This window comes from Chenopodium quinoa, unplaced genomic scaffold (assembly GCF_001683475.1).
Source record: "Chenopodium quinoa cultivar QQ74 unplaced genomic scaffold, ASM168347v1, whole genome shotgun sequence".
Lineage (NCBI taxonomy): Eukaryota > Viridiplantae > Streptophyta > Magnoliopsida > Caryophyllales > Amaranthaceae > Chenopodium > Chenopodium quinoa.
This window is the reverse complement of record NW_018745286.1, coordinates 2725439-2732363: the sequence shown is the minus strand read 5'-3', so window position 1 is coordinate 2732363 and position 6925 is coordinate 2725439.

The window sequence follows — 6925 nt, the reverse complement described above, 5'->3', positions numbered from 1 at the left end:
TCGATCGGGAGCGAGAATGGGGGTCAAAAAAGAGCAAAATCTCGCTCGATAGGGCAAGGTGTGCCAGACTGGGCGTGAGAGGAAGTGAACTCAAAGAGTTAAAATTCGCTCGACCAGGCGCGAGCCCAGAAATTGTAAAAACCTCAGATCGCCCGATCGGGCGAGGCTCTTCCCGACTAGGCGCACCTCTTTCTTTCCCCGATCTCCTTCTATTTCTTCTTCTTTCTCCTTCCTTCTTCTTTCTTTTCTTCTTATTTTCTCTTTCCTCCATTCTTTCTCTCTCTAAAACCTTAATTTTTCTGTACCTTCACTCTAAGATCTCTTCTCTATTTCTCACCCAAATCCAAAAACTTTTACATATTCTTTTTCCTCTCTTTATCCTCTACATTCCCACACTAATTTTGTTTGGTTTTGACACAATTTTTTAAGACCCATATTCAAGATGTTTTCAAAGAGGGAAAGAACTCAAGGAGGAAGAGGTTCAAGATCGAGTGTAACGGTAGACCCGACTCTACAACTTCCGTAATGGCCAACGATCAGAATTGTAACCTCGCAACAACGAGACCGGCTCCTCAACCTATATGAACGAGAGTTCTTCTGTTGGTGCAAGTGGCAGTGGAGGAGGATTTGGTGCGATGGATGAGGATGGTGATGATTAGCCATGCTGGGCTAACTCCCGAGTCAATGAGGACATTATCTGATTTTGGCTTGGGGGAGATTTTTGGATGTAGGTATTTTACTTCTTCTCTCTCTTTTTTTTGGTGTGTTTAGTATAGATTTATTGCTTTCTAGTTAAATGTATTGCTTTGAAAAAATTGAAAAATACAAAAAAAAATTAGAAAAAAAAAAAAAAAATACAAAAATACAATCCAATGAATGATAAATCATGCTTCCCTGTGCCCCATACTTGAAAATTGTTTTGATTCTTGGTATATGATGATGAGTATAGTGGATAGGTTAGCCATGATTTGATTTTTGATTGCTTGGATGTCCTAATAATGAGTCAATTTTGTCCAACTGCTTGTGAATATAGTGCTTGACTAGTTGATTTGATGAGGAATGTGTATTAGTTCCTGGTATGTCAATAAATTTGAGTATTGGTTTGCAACTTTGAGTAATGTTTATGTGACTCATTGTTATGCAAATTGAGGAGGACGAAGGCATTAAGTTCTTTTAGGTGGCCTTCAGACGAAATAAGATACATTTGTTCCCTTTTTGCTACCCATGTTGTTGTCTTGACTTTTTGTTGTTTATTAGCCACATTACAAGCCGATTTTTTCTCTATTGGTTACTAGTCCCAAGCTTGGCTTGGGGGAGCTATTAGTGAGTGAGGTGAAGGAGTTTGTAGTGTGCTTGTTATTTGCACAATTTGGGTGATGTTAAGAAGTTGTTTGTTCTTGATTATGGTTTATTTTGATGATTTTGAAAGATGAATTTTCTTGGAAAAAATAAAGCATGATGTTGAAAAAGAAGAGAAGTACAAGAAAAAAACAAGAATGAAAAAAAAATTAAGTGAACTTCAAAAGAAAAAAAAGAGAGCAAAAGAAAAAAAATTGTTCAATGTTCAAATGTTCTAAGAGAAGGTTGTTCAAAAGAACAAGAAATTTTGAATAAAAATCAAGGATTAAAGAATTCAAAAGTTTGTTTGATTCGCTCAACTTCTTAATTATTATATTTTTATGAGCGAGATTGTAAGAGTTGGGAATTGTTGATATAATTGGTTGTTTGGTGAATATTTGGTTGAGTTGAGTTGTGTTGAAGATGATTTATTTGGTCATTATTTATTTTTGACCTTGGTTTTTATTAGGATTTGGCTCCCTTAAACATAGCTTTACTCTCACATTTTCCCAAATATTTCCTACTCTTTACCCTAGCCTTACATTACAAACTTTGAAGACCTTCTGACCTTTGTGCATAGAGTTGTATGGACGTGAAATTAGTTGTTTATCAATGCAAAGAATAATTTGATATATTACGAGTCGACTACTAGCTTGAGTGAATGTCTTTTAAACACACGAGTGTTGTGAGTTGGGAGGACATTGTTCACATATAAGGGGTTGGGATGGAGAGCGATCGAGTACATCTTTTACTCGCCACATAAATGAGAGTTGAGTATGTGAGCACTAGTCTTGAATTCTACTTGCTCATGTGATTTGCTCTATTTGACAATTGTTAGGAAGGATGAGTATTTAAATGGATTTGATTGGTTGACTTTGATGCATACTTGTTGGATTTGCTTTGAATTGGTTATACTTGGTTTTAATTGGTTTTGGGGTGAAGTATGTTTTATTTGTTCATTGATGAACTCTTTGCTTTGGGACAAGTAAAGGTTTGGCTTGGGGGAGTTTGATACGTTCATTTTATATAGTGTTTTACCCCCGTCCCTTGGTCATAATTAGGAGCATTTTTGGCTCTTTAGAGCCACTTTTATTACTAATAGGCGTTTTCTAGTGTTTTCGTAGATTTGGTATTGTTTTATAGGAAATTGCATATTTGGAGCATTTTCCCGGACTTATGGGAGCCACTACGAGCATTAGAGATTTATGACCATTTTCCGTAGCCCAAGATCGATTAGAGTTATCAAATCGGTGCTTAAGGGCTCGGCAAAGAAGAGACCAAGGCATTGGACCGAGCTATAAAGGCCCCAAAGAGGAAATCCGGATTGGGCCAAGAAAATGACCCAATCGAAGATGATCCCTTGCCCGAGAGCTCGCTCGACTGGGTAGTGGCCTCGCCCTAAGGCGTGCCCGGTCGGGCAAGGAAGAAAGAAGAAGAACGCTTCGCCCTGGTTCGCGCCCGATCGGGCGCGAGCAAGACTCCACTCAAGTAAAAAGGCGGGCCCGACCGGGCGAATCTTTGCCCGATTGGGCGTGTGATTTTGAAGAGGATTTCGAAGATTTTTACTTTGTTTTTAGTTAGGAATTTTATTTTATTTTATTTTATTTTAATTTTTTTTGAGCTTAAGTATAAATACGTTTTGCTAAGTTAGATAAGAGTACCTCTTCTCATTATTTAATTTCTCAGATTTAGATTTAGGCTTTGGATTATTACTACTGTTCTCTCTCTATACTTTTGATTTATATAATTCATTATTTCCGTTTACTTTGGTAACAATTTTTTCCCCTTTTATTTTCAGTAATTTAATTGATTTGCTTAATCATGTCTTGTTTATTTTCTTTCCTTAGTTTAGATTTTAATATGTGTGAGTAGATTTATTTGTAGGGTTGTGGGGATCCATAAATAATATGAAGGGGTGAATTGTTATTGTTGATTTTCAATGCTTTGATTGATTTCCTATTGATTGATTTACTGCTGTGCAATTAGATTATGCCCGGTTTAATTGTATGAGTTTTGCAATTTTGATTCGAGATTCGAGAGATGAGAATTAATGTTTAGGCTTAGTTTCAATAGGCAGGTTAATTTAAAAATGGTTAAATCAAGATTCGAGAGATGCGTTTTAATACCGGTAGATTAATTCTTTGATTGTAATACGTAGCGAAAGCCCTTTATGATCTGATTAATTGATGCATTGATGATTGATTACTAAGTTTTACCCTGGAATATTATTTATTGGTGAACCTATACCCTAGGCTTTGTTTTATTGTTATTCTAATAATTCTTAATCGTGTTAATTTAATTAGTTCCTTTAGCTTAATTCCCCTAAAAAATAAATTGGTTACTTAATAGTTTAGATTATATTAATTAATTATGAATAGAAAGACTTGTTTCCCTGTGGATTCGACCTAACTTTCCTATCTGCTTTAGTTAGAGGACTTAGGTAATTATTTTGATTAGGAGATACGACTTTATCTTGTCACCCAACTATCTACATTCCCTTTCTCAATGTTTCTATTGAGGGGAAGTATAGGATGCTCACTTCCCTCCTTCCCGTTATTAAAAACCCTTGCTATTTTCTTCCACGAACTAGGCTGCTTCTGTCCTTCTGCTAAAGCTCGTGACTCATGACTCGAGGAGCTTAATTCTTCCCTACTGACAGTAGCACCTGATGCATTTTTCATAGGATGAGACGTCTTCATTTTTGTCCCTTTCTTAAAATCATTTGAGCCAATAACGAAACTCCCAAGATTTTCCGTACTACCTTCAATAGCTAGAACCTTGTCATTACTGCTAACATCCAAATGAGTGCTAGTCCCCTCATCATGCTTTTCTTTTCCCATAACATCACATGGAGTTGTGCCTTCCTTTGTATTAAACAAAGACTTTTTACATGATGTCAGATCATGTAATTCTTCAATCTCTTTTGTACAGCCCCTTCGAGGAGAAGCTTTAAGCCAAGTGCCCCAACCCAACCCTCGCTTCTTCTCTTCCTCAGAGACAATAGTGCAATCTTTCTCTAAATGACCCATAACCCCACACGCAAAGCACAAAAAAGGTAGACGTTCATAAGCAAATTCCACCACAACTTCTTTCCTCTTCTTGTCCGTGATGCCCTGAAACCGACGCAAAAGTTTTGTTATATCAAGCATTAATCTAACTCTTCTAAATCGATTTAACCCCAACAAATCCTCTTCAATCTCTAACAGTTCTCCTATGCCAGCAGTAAGCGCTTTAACATGGTCATCCGACCTGCAATTGAAGGGAAAGTTTTTAATCCGCATCCAAAAAGGGGACCTCATAAGGGTAACCTGTTCAGGCTGCTCGTCGCCTTCAATCTCTTTGAGCACAATTAGATTGTTGTCAAAACACTATGGCCTTCCATTAAGAACCTTCTCCTTATCTCGCTAATGGAAGAATTGGAATGCAAAGAGGTTCGGTCCCAAAACCCTAATTACCAATTTGTGCGAAGGCGCCCAACTTTTGGTCATCGTCCGCTTGAACGCCTCTGTATTAAAAGGTTGTACAGTCAGTAATTTCCTAACTAATAATAATTCTAGGTTTTCCGTCAAATCTTCCGAATTAACACCCCCCAGATCAACAATACCACCTCCATCATCCTCCAAGCGGATTCTAGAGCACTGCGATGCTAATTCATCCTCAGCCATGATGGAGGAGCAACCACCAAAACCAGAGCACAAACCGGAAAGACGGTAAAACAGGCTTATCGAGGTAGGGAGAGAAACCCTTTCTTTCAAGGGAGTTTTTGAGTGAAATCGTTAGTTTTTGTTAGTTTATAGTTGTTTGTTTTTCGTTAGGGTTTATATGTGTGTCAAGGCTTATCAAAGAAGTAATCATATTTTGCCTTATTATTAGTTGGTTGGTAAAGATTTGTTCGGGATCGCAACAATTGTCGAATTATCAAATACGGTCAAGTGAATCATATAATAATCATCTTTGCGACTACAACAAATCGTTAGACCATCTCTGCGAAAAGGTTGCATATTTCAGTGTTGTGTGTTAGAGATATACCAAAGTGCAAGATCTATTTTATGAATATGTTAATTTAAATTTCATTTGTAGATGTCTTATGGCTTTTTATTAGTGAATTGATTTTGTTCAAAAAAAATTGAACATTGCTTTGTACAAGTGTTTTAAATAATCTGGTGTACAGTAATTAGTTATGTGACCGAAAGAAAATGGAAATAAGTATGGGTAACTATTGTGACACTATGGGTAACTTTTGATAATTTAAGGGTAATTTATGAGAATAAAATTAACTGAGAAATACGGGTAACTTTTGGTAGTTTAAGAGTAATTTTGTGAGAATAATAGTAACTGGGTAATAAGGGTAACTTTTATGAAATTAAGGGTAACGCTTGTGATAATATGAGTAAATTTTGGTGTAAATTAACCGGATGTACATTGAATTTATTGTACACTCGATGCATGCGAAAACTTTTGATTGTTTTTAACTATTGTTTCTTTTTCCTAAAAATTACTAACCCGTTTTCTTCGGATCCAGTATAAGTTCAGCTGAACACACTAAACCCATAAGTGGCAGATACATGAATTTTTTTTTTTCTTATGGGTTTGGAATCTCCAATAACTATATAGTTGAAATCAAATATCAAAATTTATCTTGTTCATGAATAATGTAATTTTGACCACTAATTAATATCTTTAATTATGTATTAACTAAAATTGTGAAAAATTAAATGAGATATTATAAGAAACTACACATTGAGACTATAGATGACAATGGGTCCATGAACCTGCCCATACCGTGTCAGACCCTACCCTAAAATACGGGTATGGATCCAATTTTTATAGACCCTATAAGTACGTATAGGGTATGGGTATAGATGGTATCGGATAGGGTAAGGGTTCGGGTACAAGGTATTCAAACTAGACCATACCCGCAGACCCGTCAAACCCAGATCCCACTCAGATCCGCCCAATATACTAAATTACAAAAAAAAAAAAAAAAAAAAAAAAAAACGAAAAAAAAAATCAAAATTAAATAATACATGCAAAACCCTAAGTATGTAAGGAGCTTATAGCCGATTTGCCACATATCTCACATTTTGTTTCACCAGTCCAAAGTTACAATTTCCAAACAGAGAAACCTCAAGTCCTCAACTTCAGTACTTTACCGCAATTTGTTTTACCGAGTTATCAGTCTCAAGCAACATCCATGTCACCGGTTTTACCGGTTTTATAATTGTTATACGATTAGTAAAACTAATTATCAATGTTCTCATTTTTTTTTAATATGCAATCGTGCACTAAAAAGTACGATTAAAAATTAGGGGGAAAAAAAAAGGTAAAGGACCCTAATTGAACCCTACCCAAACTTTGCTAGACCCATAGGGTTCGGGTAAGGGTCTAAAAATTTTAGACTCTAAGGTGTAGGTTGGATATGGGTATGGATAAAAAATTTGGGTACGGGTTCGGAAATTATTAGACTTTACCCATTATCATCCCTAATAAAGACGATTTTAGGGGCGAAAGTTTGGTGTTCAATTTGAATTTTGGCCCAAACCAAATCCAAATTGAATAATTTAATTTTGGATTTTTCAATCCGGCC